At 45.3% G+C, this 18,872-nt stretch overlaps 1 long non-coding RNA gene across 1 annotated transcript in view; it reads left to right on the forward strand.

Annotated features, from left to right (window-relative positions):
* LOC309341331 overlaps positions 1-18,230 on the forward strand; it is a 509,554-nt gene extending 491,324 nt beyond the window's left edge. Inside the window, exon 2 of the long non-coding RNA XR_014156221.1 lies at positions 18,018-18,230. This is a non-coding gene — a long non-coding RNA (uncharacterized lncRNA). The remainder of the gene's footprint in view (positions 1-18,017) is intronic.
* Positions 18,231-18,872: the final 642 nt, after the last annotated feature.

An 18,872-nucleotide genomic window follows, 5' to 3' on the forward strand; every position in this document is an offset into this window, starting at 1 on the left:
AGAACTGAAGATCGCATCCTTAGAAACTTGCCTGTGGAAGCAAGTCTTCAATTATTGGTTATCATTGTGGCATAGATTACCAAACCACTACCTTGTCCAATGCTTATGGCGAGATGAATTCTCTAGCCTTTGGTCTAGTAGAATTCATGCCAAACTCCTGAGTTATGGAATCTCTCCTTCAGATTCCCTAAAACTAGACCAAATTACCGCTCAAAGACTGATCCGCCAAAGACTGGATGACATCGATCTACAGCGAAATTATATGCTGGGGGGAGGTGTTTGTTCGCCCCAGAACATTGGTATCACTTTAACTTACTGCGTTCCATCATACCTCTCCTCCCTTTCGACTGTTGCCCATAGACTGGCCTTCACCAAAGCGAGGTTCAACGTTTTTCCCTCCAACGTCCTGAGACATAGATTCTCAAAGGGCCAAGCCCCCGCCACGTGCGAATGTGATAAGGAGACGCCGGAGTCGCTCCAGCACATCATGTTCACTTGCCCCCTGTTCAATGTGCCACGGGCAAATTTGTTGGGATCAATCATACAGAAACTAGAGGGTACCCCACCAAAATTCCACCTTGCCCAAATCTTGCAGGATAAGGATACTCATACGACCCTGAATGTGGCAAGGTTCCTGGTCGCTGTCCTTACCCAAAAGCGACGCCAAGGAGGACTACAAGCTAACTAAGGCGTAGTATGCCATTCTATTTTATAGTATTTTATTGTTATGGTGGTGTTTTAGCGGCTGTTTTTTTTTCCACCACGTGCACAAGCTGTTATTTATGTGTTGTTTTTACCTGTATGGGCCTATGGCCGTAATAAATATTGTTTGTTTGTTTGTTTGTTTGTCTCTCAGCCTCACTCACCTCACAGAGTGTTTGCTGTGGGGGAAGAAGGGAAAAGGGAATGTTAGCCGCTTTGAGACTCCTTAGGGTAGTGATAAAGTGGGATATCAAATCCAAACTCTTCTTCATCTTCTTCTAAATGACTGCCTCTTTCACCTGTCATAATGGGAGTTATAGTCCAGCAGCCCTGTTTAGGGAAGCTGTTAATGTCTGATGTTTTATCACATTATTATTATCATCATCATCATCACCATCATTAATTCTGTTGGGAGCTACCCAGAGTGACTTGGTCAGATGGGCGGGGTATGTATGTATGTATGTATCTACAGTGGTGCCTCGCAAGCCGAAATTAATCCGTTCCGCGAGTCTCTTCGTCTTGCGGTTTTTTCGTCTTGCGAAGCACGGCTATTAGCGGCTTAGCGGCTTTAAGAAAAAGGAAACAAACTCACAAGAACTTGCAAGACATTTCGTCTTGCAAAGCAAGCCCATAGGGAAATTCGTCTTGCGAAGCACCTCAAAAAACGGAAAACTCTTTTGTCTAGCGAGTTTTTCGTCTTGCGAGGCATTCGTCTTGCGGGGCACCACTGTATGTATGTACGTATGTATAAATAAATAAATAAATAAATAAATAAATAAATAAATAAATAAATAAATATTGAAGGCCATAGATTTTTTTCCCTGCTCATCTTTTAAACTCATGGTGAAGATTGCTGGGTATCGAACTGAACTACTCAGCCAGTTTCTTGGGTCTAAAGGAGATAGGAGGAAAGAACACCTTGCAGGAGCAGAACACTGGTGGCGTGATCACCTTCTCCATAACCGATCACTCTCAACATCACTACAGTTTTCACTTGTTATTGAACAGTTTGCAACATCCATTTCGAATCTTTGTTTGCCTTGTGTGTTTTCCCCCCATGTCAATAGAAAACTCAGTACTGGAGCAAGAATTCAATGGTTGCTAGCCATGGTGGCTATATACTATCTCCAGTATCAGAGGCAGTCGGAATGCCCATTGCATAGGAATACACAGCACATTGTTAAACTATGGAACTCACTCCCACATGATGTGGCGATGATGCCCAATTTGGACAGCTTTAAAAGGAAATGAGATAAATTCATGGAGGACTGGGTTATCGATGAATACTAGCCACGATGGTTATGTTCTACCTTCACTGTTGGAGACACTATGACTCTGAATGCTTCTTGTTAGAAGTCACAAGTGAAGAGAGTGATGGTGTGCTCAGGTCCTGCTTGCAGGCTTCCCATAAGGGGGCCACTGTGAGCAGTGGCATAGCGTGGGTTGCCAGAGCCCATGGAGTACGCATACACATTCAACTGCCGAACAGCGTCTGCGTCACCCAGGAATCACAGCTGCAGAGATAAGAAAAGAAGAGTCGTTTTGTTGTCTGGAGAGGTCACTTCCTGGTTTGCACGGAGAAGCCGTTTTCAACAGAGCCCAGTGACAGAGGCATGCAGCTGTATTGAGGCAGCACCAGGTGCTGAAATTTTGCACCCCCTAACAATTTTGCACCCGGGACAACTGCCCCTGTGGCCCTCGCCCATGCTAAACCACTGATGGTGAGGAGAGAATACAGTGGTGCCTCGCAAGACGAAATTAATCTGTTCCGCGAGTCTCTTTGTCTTGCGGGTTTTTCGTCTTGTGAAGCATCCCTATTAGCGGCTTAGCGGATTAGCGCTATTAGCGGCTTAGAGGCTATTAGCGGCTAAGCGGCTTAGCGGCTAAGCGGCTATTAGCGGCTTAGCGGCTTAGAAAAAGGGGGGGAAGCGAAAAAACTCGCAAGACGTTTTCGTCTTGCGAAGCAAGCCCATAGGGAAATTCGTCTTGCGAAGCGCCTCGAAAAACGGAAAACCCTTTTGTCTAGCGGGTTTTTCGTCTTGCGAGGCATTCGTCTTGCGGGGCACCACTGTACTGACCTAGATGGGTCTGTGGACTGATTTCTACTTAAAGGGAAATCTCTCAGACATGAATGAGATTTCTTACCAGGAAAGCTCACAGACACGATAAACTGGAGGCTTCCCTGCCACCAACCCAAATCAAAAATAAAATTAGTGTTTCCTAATGGAGGGTTGAGACCAATTTTTTTTTTCCATTGCAGGAGGGAAGCAGGGACAAGACGGTTTCTCTCGCAGTATATTCCCCAGCAGAGAGGGAAAAAAGCAGTATGGTGTTTTTGTTTCAACAGCAGCTTAGAGTGTCTTAACAAATGGCAGCACTTTAACATCTCTATAAAAGCCAACCGTCAAACACGGTAACAGGATCTTTTACAAAGGCAGGAATGTCATTGTAAAACTGGAGCATCTGTTCATTATTCAGGGACCTCAAAAACTGTTTCATGATGCGATCCTTTTGCTGGGAAAGCAGTGTGGCGCTCGGTGGAAATAACAAAACAGGTTTTCTCGGAATGGGAAGAGGACTGTTCTGAGTGGGGATTTACAAATTTGTGCCCTCATGGACACAGCAACATTTGCTGAAGGTGAGAAGCTGTGCGTGGACTCTTTTCCACTTTTAAAAAGAAGGGAGAAAAAATGTTCATTCAGCTCAGCTTGCTTTGTTCCAACTCTTAGCAAAGGATCTCTCTGCTCTATAGGGGCAGCTATCTTTTTTCCACACAGTATACTTGGTATGGATGCAAAATATAATTATTTATTACATTGGTATACCAGCCATCCAAGCAAGTTCTCTGAACTGTTTACATGAATCAGGGGTCAACAGCCCTTTAGTCCAATGGACATACAGTGGTACCTCGGGTTACAGATGCTTCAGGTTACAGATGCTTCAGGTTACAGACTCCGCTAACCCAGAAATAGTACCTCAGGTTAAGAACTTTGCTTCAGGATGAGAACAGAAATTGTACTCCGGCAGCACAGCGGCAGCGGACGGCCCCATTAGCTAAAGTGGTGCTTCAAGTTAAGAATAGTTTCAGGTTAAGAACAGACCTCCAGAATGAATTAAGTTCTTAACTCGTGGTACCACTGTATTTGGATTTTTTAGTAAGTGCTGTGGGTGCCAGCCCTCCTCCCACATCAGATCCTCCCCTGTCTAGATCTGGATCCTGCAAATGTCCCACTTAGTTCAATAGGATTTGGTCGGTTGGTTGGCATCCATCTGTCTCAGGAGACAATGGAGCAATGCGCCTTTGGGGATGAAGTCAAACTGTTAGAAGGTTGCAGCGCCTGCTGTGGCTGGAGAGACCGATACAGGAGAGACATGTTTTGTTGCAGCTGGGGCAGATGAAGGCGTCCGGTTGCGCTGCTGCAGATGCAGCATGGCATTTCATCTCTCTGTCCTCCTCCCAGAGGTCATTTGCCCTCTGGTCACTTCTATGGATACAAGGCCTGATTGTCTCCAGGCACTGTGGTCATCAGCAAGGGATTCCCACAAACAGGGTTGATGTTGCCAGCCTATATATCACGTTTGCAGAAATCTTTGTTACACAGAGTTGTTCTGCCAATGGGCCTGGTGCCTGCAGCCAGCTCCCAGTAGAGCACGTCAATTGAATTTACTCCCTGGAAAGAGACAGTGGAGGAGGACTGGAAAAAATTTAAAATCTATCTTAAAAATTGTTGTAAAATTTCGGAATGTTAAGATGTCAAGGGATTGGATACAAAGAATTACAGCTATAAATTGAAATTTATAAAATAGAATTTTTTAAAGAGAATTAAATATAAAAATGGGATGAAGAATTGCTAAAAATTTTTAAAATATGGATGCAGGGAAGGGGAGGTTTGGGGAAGTCGTGTTATGTTTATTTGTTTTTTGTTTATGTTGTAAAATCAATAAAAATTATTTTTTTTAAAAAAAAAAAAAGAATTTACTCCCTGGAAAATAGTTATAGGATTGCAGACCTACTAGAGAGTACTCCACTGACTATTGTGAGCCTTACTTTTGAGTAATGAGTAAACATCTATTGATGTTTATTTATTTTTTTGCTTTATTTGCTTACTTATTTAATTTTTATGATTTTATTGTTTGGTTTTATGTTTTTATATTGTTGCAAGCCACTCTGAAACATTTTACAATATAGCGCTGTGTGTGTGTGTGTGTGTGTGTGTGTGTGTGTGTGTGTAAAGGTAAAGGACCCCTGGACGGTTAAGTCCAGTCAAAGGCGACTATGGGGTTGTGGCGCTCATCTCGCGTTCAGGCCGAGGGAGCTGGCATTTGTCCACAGGCAGCTTTCTGGGTCATGTAGCCAGCATGACTAAACCATTTCTGGTGCAATGGGACACGATGACGGAAACAAGAGCTCACAGAAACACCATTTACATTCCTGCCAGAGAGGTGCCTATTTATCTACTCATACTGGTATGCTTTCGAACTGCTAGGTTGGCAGGAGCTGGGACAGAGCAACGAGAGCTCACCCCGTTGTGGGGATTTGAACCGCCAACCTTCTGATTGGAAAGCCCAAGAGGCTCAGTGGTTTAGACCGCAGTGCCACCCGCATTTATTTATCAATTAATAATAATAATTAATAAATAAAACAGGCCACAGGGTTGCGTTTTTAATTAATGACAGCACACTCGATATCTATTCTCAGCTAAGTTCTGAATTACCTTTTGGGTTCTTTACTTCTTCCTTTCTGCATGTAAGTGATTACAGCCACACTTATCTCAATGAGACACTTAATTAAAGAATGAAAGAGGCTTATGGAAAGGAAATTGCAGCACTTTGGAAGTTCTTCTCTGCAAGAAAAAAAGATAATGAAAAGAATCGCTGCACGTGTGATACTCACTAAAATGCTGGGGACTTTTGGCTGGTGAGAAAATTGACTTTTCCGCCTCTTCAGCTAAATTGCTCTGCCAATAAGGTGAATATATTGATGAGGTAACCCCCAAAATAGGAGTGTATGCGATTCACACAACATTCAAACATCGCTCCTAATTAATTATTTCTCAGTTGTTGCCTGCTGGGTTTTAAAAATCTAGTCTCCTCTACTAAGCTACGGAAAGACTCTCAATCTGTCTTTCTCCACTTCTAGCTTTGACGAGTTATTTAGGGAGAGCACTCATATGAATATTTTGGAATGAAAGGTGGAATCCAATTTTGAATATCTGATTCAAATTAATGTAGATCTCATGACAGAGAATGCTAAAGAGAAACCCATTTTTGAGAGTTTATTGAGAATGCCGAGGACTGAGAAGACTGGAGATATACCTCTTTCAAAGGGGGAGGCAAAGAAAACACTGGGAGAACTGGCCATATTGACTTCTGTGGCATGGATGGTAATGGAATGAGAGCATCCTATATTCCACTTGTACCACTTGGTAGTGTATAGAGTACCAAATAAGGCTGCATAGACACCATTTGCCCAGGTAGGCACATTATGTGACCCATGAGAGCAGCAAAATAACAAGACTGTACAACAGTGATGGGATAAAATCAGGCCAACTCTTCATTAACAGCACCAGGAAGGGTTAGGGTTGGCATGGCATTGGGCCCCGGGATCAGTTCAGGATCAGTTCAACATGTCCCATGCTGATGGAATGGATCTGCCGGGTTTGGACTACTCCAAACCCAGGACTGGATTTAGGTTTGATGGGGCCCTAAGCTACTGGAGGTAATGGGGCCCTTTATATGTCCAGCTGTCCTTTGTCAACAACAAATTGTCAAATTGTCACTGTTTTTGTGTGACAATTGTCACTGTTTTTGTGTTGATTATATGCTATATGGTAATTTATGGACCTAATAGGTATCTAAAGCCATTTGCACATAACAAAATATGTGATATTTTAGGGAGCAGGTGAGGCCCATTACTTACATCATAGGAGCCTACACAACACAAAACACTGTTGCTGTATGTAGGCTTTATTTTAATTCTTTTTCATCTTATATTTTGGAAATGTACATCCAGGTTTGTTTTTCCTTTAAATTTTTTGGGGGCCCTCAAGAGAGTGGGGCCCTAAGCTATAGCTTGTTTAGCTTATACGTAAATCCAGCACTGCCCAAACCTGTTCCATGAGAGTTGGCCAGTGTTGAACCTTGCCATGGTACAAGTTAAGCAAGCAAGGTCTCATTGGGCAACCAGATTCATACCAGGCAGGTACCCCAACACTGAACTTGGGGTGCCATGGTCAATCCTCCCCTTAGGCCCCTTGTGGGCCTCCCCCGATACTATGTTGATCCTGCCCAATGCCATTTTCACCCTCAAACAAACAACGTTCCTTGCCTAACAGAGGCAGGCCATAATTTCACTGAGGGAAAGGCAAAACAAAGCACAGATAAGTACCAATCAGGTTGAGAGAGAGAGATAAATCCTTTCCGGCCCTGTCAGCCAGCGACCCAAAATTGCTCGGTGAAGGCTCCAGGCTGAGGGGTCTTGGGACAGCTTTTTCTCATGAGTCCACCACACAAGCAAGATATGGGGCCCAACCTTGCCTGGTATTTGGCTGCAGTCTATGGGCCACAGCACCGCCGGGCAAAAGGTTTCCCACACTAATTGGGCACAGAATGAGGTTTTAACCCCTTCCCCCTCAAAAGTATCATGGGATCTGTAGTTTTGTTAGGAATGCTGGGAACCGTAGCTCTGTGAAGGATAAGCTAACATAAGAACTTGAGATGAGCTTGGAGAATCAAGTCAATGGCCCATCTAGTCCAGCATCCTGTTCTCACAGGGGCCAACCAGATGCCTGTAGGAATCCACCAAGCAGGACTCAAGCACAAGAGCCCTCTCTCTTCCTGTGGTTTCTGTCAACATGCAGAGGGCTGGGAGGCCAGCTGGCAAGCCCCAGCTGGGCCGTTTCCTTCCAGCCGTCCTGCTGCAAAGACCATCGGCCTCTGCTCCGACGTGAATCAGCAACCCGGGCTTCAGAGCCAGGGCACACTATCAGCAGAGTGAACTGCGCGCACAGAATAGGTGTGAGGCTTGTGGAAGCATACCACAACTACATATTTATTAATCATAAATCAGGACAAAGAAACACGTCGTCTCTCTCTCTCTCATCTTCTCAGAGAGAACGGGAAAAGCAAAAATTATACACAGCGGAAGTTCCCAGCAAGCTGTGCTGGAATGTAAACAGACATGTGACACGCAACAGTTCCACATGTCTGCTCCTTAAGGTGGAATAGAAATCTCAACAGTTTCCAGCAACTGGTAGTCAGAAGCAAATGGTCTCCAACTGTGGACAAAACAAAATAAAAAAATTCCTTCCAGTAGCACCTTTTTTATTTTTTTATTTTTTTATTTTTATTTTTTATATTTTTTTATATTTTTTTATATTTTTTATATTTTTTATTTTTTTATTGTTTTATTTTTTTTATTTTAATTTTTTTAATTTTTTTTGACCATGGCAGACCAACACGGCTACCTATCTGTAACTCCAACTGTGGAGGCAGCTATCACGGCTAGCAGCCACTGAAAACCTTACGTTCTGCTAATTTGTCCAGAGTTACAACTTGGATAGTTGAACACTATCCAACCATCTCGTCCTCTTTCGTCCCCTTCTCCTTGTGCCCTCCATCTTTCCCAACATCAGGGTCTTGTCCAGAGAGTCTTCTCTTCTCATGAGGTGGCCAAAGTATTGGAGCCTCAGCTTCAGGATCTGTCCTTCCAGTGAGCACTCAGGGCTGATTTCCTTCAGAATGGATAGTTTGGATCTTCTTGCAGTCCATGGGACTCTCAAGAGTCTCCTCCAGCACCAGAATTCAAAAGCATCAATTCTTCGGTGATCAGCCTTCTTTATGGTCCAGCTTTCACTTCCATACATCACTACTGGGAAAACCATAGCTTTTACTATACGGACCTTTGTTAGCAAGGTGATGTCTCTACTTTTTAAGATGTTGTCTAGGTTTGTCATTGCTTTTCTCAAACTACAGCTCCCATAATTCTTTGGGTGGAAGCCACCACTGTTTAAAGTGCTACCATAGGGCTTTAGTTGTACAGCATGAATTTGGCCTAGAAGCATGTTAAAAAGAAACAAAAAAAGCCAGTGCAGCTCCATGCAGCTGCCTCTCGGACGCTGTGATTAAATACATAAGGTTCATGTATTCTGGAAAGAGCGTCTGGATTCCTTCCTGTTTCCTTCCGGCGTGAAACGAAGCTGATTTTCCAAGCGCGCTTTCTCGTACTATCCATGCTAGGGCAGACTTTAATGCAGCCTGCCTGACTGATCTTGGAGCGCCTTACCCTGCCTCGCCACATCTCACCCCCTGCGGCACAGCTAAACAGGAGAGACGGTGACGGGGAAGCCGATTAATGCGCGATGTGCGATATGTCATTCTTGTTATTCCAGCGGTGAAGGAGCAGAGATGAGTATGTGCTGCATTAAGAGCATCCAGAAGGAAAAGGGAGCTTGGGAAGCCTTTCCCCGCCCACCCTTTCAAGTGCTTGTTCCTAACAAGATACTTTACAATGGAGGTCTCCCCACTCGCTCATTTCAGCGCCATTTAAGGAAAAGAATACAATAACACAAAGTAGGATAGCAACATTTCCCTAATGAGAGAGGACAGGCGCTGAACATGGGAATCTGCTTCACGCTGAGTCATAGAATCACAGACTTGGAAGGGACCCCAAGGGCCATCTAGTCCAACCCCTTGCAATGCAGGCAGACCATTGGTCCATCTAGCTCAGTCATGTCCACACTGACTGGCAGCAGCTCTCCAGGGTTTCAGATCTAGGACATTCCCAGCCCTGCCCAGAGATGCCAGGGATTGAATCTGAGACTTTCTGGGTGCAAAGCAGATGCTCTACTGCTAAGCAACTGCCTTTCCCCTACAGTGAATTTGTTCTTGTTCTCTCTTCCACCCACCAACCCCTTCCTTCCTTATATAATATCTTATAATAATTTTTTATTTATACCCCGCCCATCTGGCTAGGTTTCCCCAGCCACTCTGGGCGGTTTCCAACTGAATATTAAAAACAATACAGCATCAGACATTAAAAACTTCCCTAAACAGGGCCACCTTCAGTTGTCCTTTAAAAGTAAAATAGCTGTTTATTGCCTTGATATCTGATGGGAGGGCATTCCACAGGGTGGGCGCCACTACCGAGAAGGCCCCCTGCCTGGTTCCCTGTAGCTTTGCTTCTCGCAATGAGGGAACTGCCAGAAGGCCCTCGGCGCTGGACCTCAGCGTCCGGGCAGAACAATGGGGGTGGAGACATTCCTTCAGGTATACTGGTGGGGCATTGCCCCATTCACCTTAATGGACCAGTCACAACTGGGAAAACATCATGGATTTTGAAGGAGGAACCAGGATATGTACAGCAAAATTGTGTGGCTTCATGCTTGGGAGGAACCATTCCATTATTTATAGCAAAAGATCTTACTTTTGCTGTTGTTGTTGGTTTCCGAATTCAGGAGAAGCGGAATTAATCACCATAGTAACATTTCCCAAACGTAAAATAGTTTTTATTGGGTCAAAGACGAGGGTGGTTGTTTTTTAAGCAGGAAAGCCTTGTCTTGTCAAACAGGACTTTCTGCCGATGCTCAACAGAGCTAGATTCCCAAACGGTGGACATCGCTACGGTTCCCATTGATTACAGCCAGCTTTGCTATTCACCACCGCTGAACATCTGGCTCGGCTCATTTAATTGGATTAAAACGGGAATGCAAAAGAACAGCCAGAACAAATCAAGCTAGACCACTAAGTGGGTCCTTATTTGCAAGGTATTTGTAGATGCATGGCTGTGTGTTTCCCAAGTCCACCTCAAGACTTAGACATTGAGACATGTTCCGAATTCTGCCTTCTTGGGAAGGAGCAAACCATTGTGTGGCATGCCCTACTCACAACAGGAAACCAAGGAGCTTCTGTGCCATGATCTGAATCAGGGATGGGGATTGTTGTCAGTGCCACCATCGGACAGGTTTCAACACAGGAATATGGAACCTGTGCCCCCCTCAGAAGTTGCTGGACTCTCAGTTTCCATCATCATTAGGATGAGATCATTAGGATGAAGTGCTGTATTTTTTGCTCCATAGGACGCACTTTTTTCTTCCTAAAAAGTAAGGGGGAATGTTTGCGTCTTATGGAGCGAATGTGTGGTCCCTGGAGCTGAATTGCCATGGGGCAAAAACCAGATCATGCTCTTTTTTAAAAAAGAGGGAAGTGGGTGTTGAAACAAAGCTGCTGATCGTTTGCCAATCGGGTAGAGAGATAAGGGACGCTAGAGATAAAGGAGGCTGCCTGGGAGGGGGGAGGTAAAGACAGCAAACTTGCAAAGGGGGGAAACAGGAAGACTAAAGCAATAAGGAGAGAAATTAGAAGAAAAGGAGGAGCAAAAAACTGCTCCTGCTAAGGAAAAGACACTAAAAGAAGAAGAAGAGTTTGGATTTGATATCCCACTTTATCACTACCCTAAGGCGTCTCAAAGCGGCCAACAATCTCCTTTCCCTTCCTCCCCCACAACAAACACTCTGTGAGGTGAGTGGGGCTGAGAGACTTCAAAGAAGTGTGACTAGCCCAAGGTCACCCAGCAGCTGCATGTGGAGGAGCGGGGAAGCGAACCTTGTTCACCAGATTACGAGTCCACCACTTTTAACCACTACACCACACTAGCTCTCCACTAAGGCAAACAAGAGGGAAGGGAGTGTTGAAAGGAAAAGCTGATCTGTGGGATCGGAAGAGAGATAAGGGATGTTAGCGGAGGCTGTCTGGGAGGGAGGAGGTAAAAGCCCATGGATCCTCAGGATTTTTACATTGGGTCACCCCAAATTCACCCCAATTTGCTCCCACAAGAGGCAATAATTAAACAGTTTTACAGAAGATAAGACTATCACTGGCAACTAACCACAATAGCTGCATCCTAGCCAAACTGATGGAGGCAGAATGCCTTTGAATGCATGCTGCAGTGTGGAGAGAGCTGTGATGCCCAGATTCCACTTGTGATCTTCCCATGGCATCTGGTTGACCATGGTGAGAACAGAATGCTGGATTAGATGAGCCTTGATCCTGATTCAGCAAACCTTTTTCTTCCGTCCTTCGGTAGGAATGTAAGGGTCACAGGTTCCCCCCTCCTCAAAACATAGTCATTCATGTCACTGCAAGCATGAATCCTAAAGCACTGTTAAATCTGAAATCCACACAAAGGTCCATGTACTTGCTCACGCATGGATTTTAAAATGATGGGCAACATTGCCTATATTATCAGCACACTCATTATTGCGGAATATGGCACATTGCTTTTTTTGCAGCGCCACTTCTACCAGAGCAGCAACTTCTTCTAAAAACTTTGCTATAAATACAGGCGCTGCACTGCTTTTCAAAATGTTCATTCTTCTAAAAAGGAGCTTATAAAAGGAGCTGCTTCTCTGATATATTTAAACGCCGAGGAATGTCACAGTTCAACTTTGCACGTCCCGTCAACGTCATCGGGTTTCTCCTTTTGTTAAAGGTTTTGGGAAATGGGCTGCTGCCATCTGGAAGAGCCGAGAATTGCATATGCTGCTTGTTAATAGTTTGAAACTTCTGCAAATAGTTGTGGTAATTGTTCAAGGGAATTCAGCAAGAGGCTTTGTCTGCCTCTCGATGACTGTGCTAAAACATTAGTCGAGGAGCTAGCAGTATTTGAGATATTTAATTTTTATGAATTTGCTTGGAAGATTCTACATATTTTATAGGCTTATTCTCTGCACAGGTGTTGAGGACTGAGTTCCATTGAGTTCAATGGGGTTCCCCCCCCCCAAAAAAAAATAAGTATACATAGGGTTGCAACTACACAATCCTACCCTATGCATGTTTACTCAGAAAGAGGTGGGCATGATCCAAACGAACTGGCAGAAGCACCAGTTTGCAACCTGGCAAACTTCTTCTGAGTTTTATGCAATTTGCACTCAAGTGAATATGCCCAGAATGCTTTTTTATTTAGAACTTTTCCACTCCCTTGCAAAACTGGCAAAGAAATCTTGAGCATTTTCATGAGCAACTCATCAGAACCTTTGTCATCTTAGGGCAAGCTGTGCTTCTAAATTCCTATGAGATTAGACTGTCCGGTGATTAAGATTGTGCTTTTGTGAAACCAAAGCTGCAATCCTATCCACACTTGCTAGGAAGTAGGTATCATAGAATATGCAGAATTGGAAGGGACTCCAAGGATCAAGAAGGACACGGACAAACTGGAACGTGTCCAGAGGAGGGCAACCAAAATGGTCAAAGGCCTGGAAACGATGCCTTATGAAGAACGGCTAAGGGAGCTGGGCATGTTTAGCCTGGAGAAGAGGAGGTTAAGGGGTGATATGATAGCCATGTTCAAATATATAAAAGGATGTCACATAGAGGAGGGAGAAAGGTTGTTTTCTGCTGCTCTAGAGAAATGGACACGGAGCAATGGCTCCAAACTACAAGAAAAAAGATTCCACCTAAACATTAGGAAGAACTTCCTGACAGTAAGAGCTGTTCGACAGTGGAATATGCTGCCAAGGAGTGTGGTGGAGTCTCCTTCTTTGGAGATCTTTAAGCAGAGGCTTGACAACCATATGTCAGGAGTGCTCTGATGGTGTTTCCTGCTTGGCAGGGGGTTGGACTCGATGGCCCTTGTGGTCTCTTCCAACTCTATGATTCTATGATTCTATGATCATCTAATCCAACTCTCTGTGGTGTAATTCCCATTGAAGTCAGTGGAATTTGCTTTGTATTTTAAAAAGTTTCAGCTGCGATCCTATGAATGCTTACTTGTAAAGAGGCATTGTTGATCGCTAGGAATGGAAGGATCTGTCCATTTTTGTTCTCTCCATTTCAAGCCCCCTTCTCTTCCAGCTATTCTTTCCTCAGTCCAGTACTTGCTTCTCTTCCGTCAGTTATCCAGATTCTGAACACATAAGTATCCACCTCCTGCACAGCCTCTCTCTGACCTCACTGCAGTTCAGCCAATCACTGCTGGAGGTAAAGTGAGGTACATTGTTGAAAGATGAGTAGGTAGGGCCAGTGGGTGTGATGCCAAGTCTCGACATTTTGCAATAGTTATGAACACACGATCCACGATCCAGTTTCGTTCCTTTTGGCTGCCTCGGGGATCACACCTTCCAAGGAATGACACACGTCCTAAATAAAGCTTTCAAGCTTTGCATTCGAGCATATTATCATACAATCTCTGGGCAGATCACTATTTTCTTCACACATTTTTTTCCCCACTCATAAAACAATCTTGCATGCCTGACGCTGCAGACTGGTATTATTTCTGGAAACTTCTTGAATGCCAGGCATTATGTTGGACATTTCCAGGCACCAGGCATTGGGCATTCCCATTATGGAATGTAAATTATTTGCACCGATTTCCCCCACCCCATACAGACGAAAGCTGTTCTCTCTGCCTGACAAAAGACTATAGCTCATTTCAGAGGATTTCCCACCCCCATCCCCTGTGGAACTGTCTTCTGCTGTAAAAAGGTAAGTTGCTTTCCATTGTCAATAACACTTAGTGTGATGTGTTTGTGGGTACCAGACTCCCCTAAATTCCTGGGGCTAGTAAATGTTAAAATATGAACCAGGTCAATTTCCTGACCAGGGAATCGCCTGGAGTGATGAGTCATCAGGAGAATAAAATGAAGATGATGAGGCATTTGGAAAGCCAGACCGCAAATGGGAGGGTTTAGCTAGAAGAGAAAGAGAGAGTTTAAAGTAGAGTTGAATTTCCCGTGGTGTGACCCAGGGGGGAAAGGTGGCAGGCCATAAAAGTCAGCTGAGCTCTAGAACAGAATTTCCCAAACCATGGGTTTTCAGCTGTTTTTGGACTACAATTTCCTCCACCCCTGACCACTGATCCTGCTAGCTAGGGACAATCGGAGTTGTAGTACAAAAAACAGCTGGAGACACAAGTTTGGGAACCACTGCTCTAGAGGTTGATGGCTGATGTTGGTTGAATCCAGGGCTGTGCCTATGCAAGAAGCAAGTCCCTCTTGGAGTGCTGAAACCATGAACCCCTCTATTGTAGGCTCAGGTTGCATAGATGTGTAAATAAACCATATCTCCCAAAGACACCACAATCTCCACTGTGCCTCATTTCCAAAACGAAACGCAGGTCCTGGGTAAGGACACCTGGAACCCCTGGGATCCTGTGCTGCTCAGAGATTGGGGTGGCATGCAACATTATATTTATGGGAGGAATGTGTTGTCAGGCAGCAGAGGAACCAACCCCCAGGGCAGGTGCCAGGAACGGATAAGACAAGGAAAAGTCCTTTCCATTTGCTTTTTATTCAATATTTACAGAGAGAGAGGCTTGGGAATTCAGCCTCTTGAAATAATGGCATTGTCCAGAGTAAACACCCCCCCCCCCGCGCTCCCACTTCTTCATTTTTCAACAGCACACACACACACACATACACATGGTTGCTGCTTAGGGCCATCTGTCTCCAAGCTCTTTGCTCTCCTACTTCTAAGGCTCGCTGGGTTCTGGGAGATGGTGGGTCTGGAATGCTTTCTAGTGATAACGTGTCAGCCAGCTGCCCCTGCTCTGCCTCCTCCTCCTCTCCCATTATCTCACAACTTCCCCCCTCATCTTCCTCTGAGCTGTGATCTCCCTCAAACCCCTGTTGTGATTCTGAACTATCTTCTTCTTCCCTGGAAGGGTCAGACTGGGGAGACGGTTGTGACGTTAACATATGACCATCGGCTGTGGGGAGGACTGCAGGGCCTGCTCCCTTCCAGGGCCTTTTCCAACTGGCCCAGGGGCGTGGCCCAGGCCCTCACTCCCAGCTATAAAGGGACTCCTGCTGCGGGGAAGCCTTGGACCACCGGCTAGGTGAGGACTGCAGGGCCTGCTCCCTTCCAAGGCCTTTTCCAACTGGGCCAGGGGGCGTGGCCCAGGCCCTTATTTGGAACAAACTTTTGGGGAAGTGTGGGAAGTGTTCTGCCATTGCTTCCCTGTTCCAAGTGGTTAATGTTTTTTAAAATGTCCTCAAGCAGCCGGTGGCAATTTAATTTTTTTTTCTTTTTTCCCTTTGTTTGGGGTGGGTGGGTGGGATGGATATTTGGTTGGGGATTAATTTTAGTATAATTGTTCTGTTTTTGTTCTGTTTTTGTTTTTTGTTGTTTTATTGGTTCTGTATAGTTTGTGTTTTGTTTTTAAGGGGCGGGATCAGGGCTGCCTGGGAGTGGGGCCCCAGCCAACATGATGGCTGGGACAAGTTCCACAGGGGGGAAGCACTGGGACATCCAATTTCGGTGATCATGGGCAGGAGGCGGAGTTACGCTAAGACCAGACCATGTCATTACCGAGGAGGCAGGTTTAGTCGTTGTTTGAAGACTATCCCTGCCTCCGGTTCTGGCCTTGACCGGATGGATACTGGAATCAACAGGGGAAACCCACATGACCTGAAGGTGTTGCTGTGTAATGCCAGGTCAATGATGAATAAAACCACTGCCATCCACGACCTGATTGTGGATGGAGGATTTGACCTGGCATGTGTGACAGAGACCTGGTTGGAGGAAGCAGATGGGCCTGTCCTTGCCGCTGCTTGCCCACCAGGTTTCTCTTACGCACAGCAACCCAGGTCATGTGGGCGGGGAGGGGGGGTTGCAGTGATTTTTAGGAAGTCATTAGTTTGCATCAGGCGTCCTACTGGGAAGATCCAGTTTTCTGAGTGCATGTTTTGGAAGTTGGGCAATAGGGGCAGTACAGGATTCCTTTTGGTGTACCGACCTCCCCGCTGCACCAAGGATTCCCTGTCCAAGCTGCTTCAGGTCGTGGCGGATGTTCTCCTGGAGACACCTAGTTTGGTTGTCCTAGGGGATTTTAACATTCATGCCGACACGACCTTACAAGGGGCCGCTCGGGACTTCGTGGAAAGCATGGCCTCCATGGGGCTGTCCCTGAATAAGTTTGGCCCAACTCATAGTCATGGACATGCCTTAGACCTGGTGTTCACCTCTAGTGACGTGGGTGATCTGACACTAAGTAATAGTGAACCAAAAAAGTGCCATGGTCAGATCACTTCCTGGTGCAACTGGACTTCTCCGCGGCCCTTCCCCTCTGCAGGGAGGTGGGACCAATTTGGATGGTCCGCGCCCGCCACTTAATGGATCCAAATGGTTTCCAGAGAGTGGTAGGGGATGCTTTATCCCATGTTGATGGCCTTTCAGCTGATTCCCTGGTGGCCCGCTGGAATGCGGAGTTAACCAGGGCTATCAACTGTCTGGCTCTGAAGCGCCCTCTCTGATTGCATGGAGCCCCGACAGCCCCGTGGTTTTCTTCGGAGCTGAGGGCGATGAAACAATTGTTGAGACAGCTAGAGCGTTGGTGGCAGAAAACTCACTCCGAATCTGACCGGACACAGGTTAGAGCTCAACGTCGAGCCTACCAAGTGGCGATAGCGACGGCGAAGAAGACTTTCTTCACCGCCTCTATTGCATCTGCAGAAAATAGTAGCAGGAGACTCTTTCAGGTGGTCCACAATTTAATGGAACCACCTTTACCACCGGGACCTTTTAAAGACCCCAAGATCTCCTGCAACGATTTTGCAAAGTTTTTTGCAGATAAAATCACTCATATTCGGAAGGAGCTAGACACCACCGTGGGAGCAGGGCTGGGGCGGGAGAGTGCTAGAGCTCTGTCTGGTCAAGTTGCATGGAATCAATTTCAATCCGTTACCCCCGAGGATGTGGACAGGCTGCTTGGACGTGTGAAACCAACCACCTGTCTCCTTGATCCTTGCCCATCCTGGCTAATAAAAGCAAGCCGGGAAGGGCTGGGTGATGGGCTCTGCAGGGTGGTGAATGCTTCCCTCTGTGAGGGAACATTCCCAGATCTGCTGAAAGAGGCAGTCATTAAACCACTTCTTAAAAAAACATCTTTAGACCTGACACAGTGTATCTGAAGAAGTGTGCATGCACACGAAAGCTCATACCTAGAACTAACTCAGTTGGTCTTTAAGGTGCTACTGGAAGGAATTTTTTTATTTTGTTTTGTTCAGGGAAGTTTTTAATGTGTGATATTTTAGTGTATTTTTGGTTTCTATGGAAGCCACCCAGAGTGGCTGGGGAAACCCAGCCAGATGGGGCGGGGTACAAATAATAAATTATTATTATTATTATTATTATTATTATTATTATTATTATTATTATTATTATTATTTGAGAGTGCTGGGGGTGAAATAGTTAAACAGGTTTCCCAATCAGAACCCAGGGGGACTATAAAACCAGCTCTGGGAGGGGTAAAAGGGGGGAGTTTGTTGGGAGTTGGGTGGTTGCTTGGAGTGGGAGTGAATTGGGATAGAGTCTGTGGGTAGGTTGAGTTAGTGTAGAGAAATAAGCTGAATCAGGAACAGTTAGGGGCTAGGAAGACAAGTAAATATCAGAGAGGTGGTTTAGTGAGTGAGAGCAGGTAGCGGAAGTTATAGGTCTGGATAGGCACCCTATGATTGTAATTGACCGATACCATTTATGAAACCACATGCTTGTTAAACTGCAATAAATAAACAGAAGTTTATGTTCCAATTTAACCCTGACTGGACTCAGTATTGTACCAGGTAGGGCCTGGGTAGTGGCAGTGAGAAATAAAGTGGTGGCACAGGGATCAATAGACGGTGAAACGTCCGGGGACCCTGTGCGATCGCCACAGCGGTGTCCAACATTCCTCCTCTGCCCACTTCCTGACATATGTATCATTATTCAGAAGATGCTGCAGTGTGGTATAGTGGTCGGGTTTTTTTGAATTCAGGAGTATGGTTGTGACAGAATGTTATTTTTTTATATACTGCCAAGGCTCTATCAGCCTATTGATTCTCTGAGTCTTTCTTTAAAAAAACCCCACATCCTTTCTCAATAGTGTTGTGTGGGTGCTTCTAGTCTCAGGAGAGTCTAGAGTCACACACAGAGAACCGTGTACCCTAATATTTCATCTCACCATGAACACTGTAAGGAGCATCCTAGCATGACAGATACCAGGAAGCCTGGAGATAGACAACTGTGTAGCCTTATTTTTCCTTCCTGCACTCCTGACCCAGAGCAACTATACTGCAGGATCCGTGGGTCCCTAGAGACCATGTGTCTCTAGGCATAAAGATCTTTGCCTTAGCTGCTGGCTCTGGCTGCTACACATGTATACGAAATTATTTAAACTACAAGTGCCTCTTCAGGCACAT

Source organism: Podarcis erhardii (genome assembly GCF_964252035.2).
Source record: "Podarcis erhardii genome assembly, chromosome: 4".
In the NCBI taxonomy this organism is placed as follows: domain Eukaryota; kingdom Metazoa; phylum Chordata; class Lepidosauria; order Squamata; family Lacertidae; genus Podarcis; species Podarcis erhardii.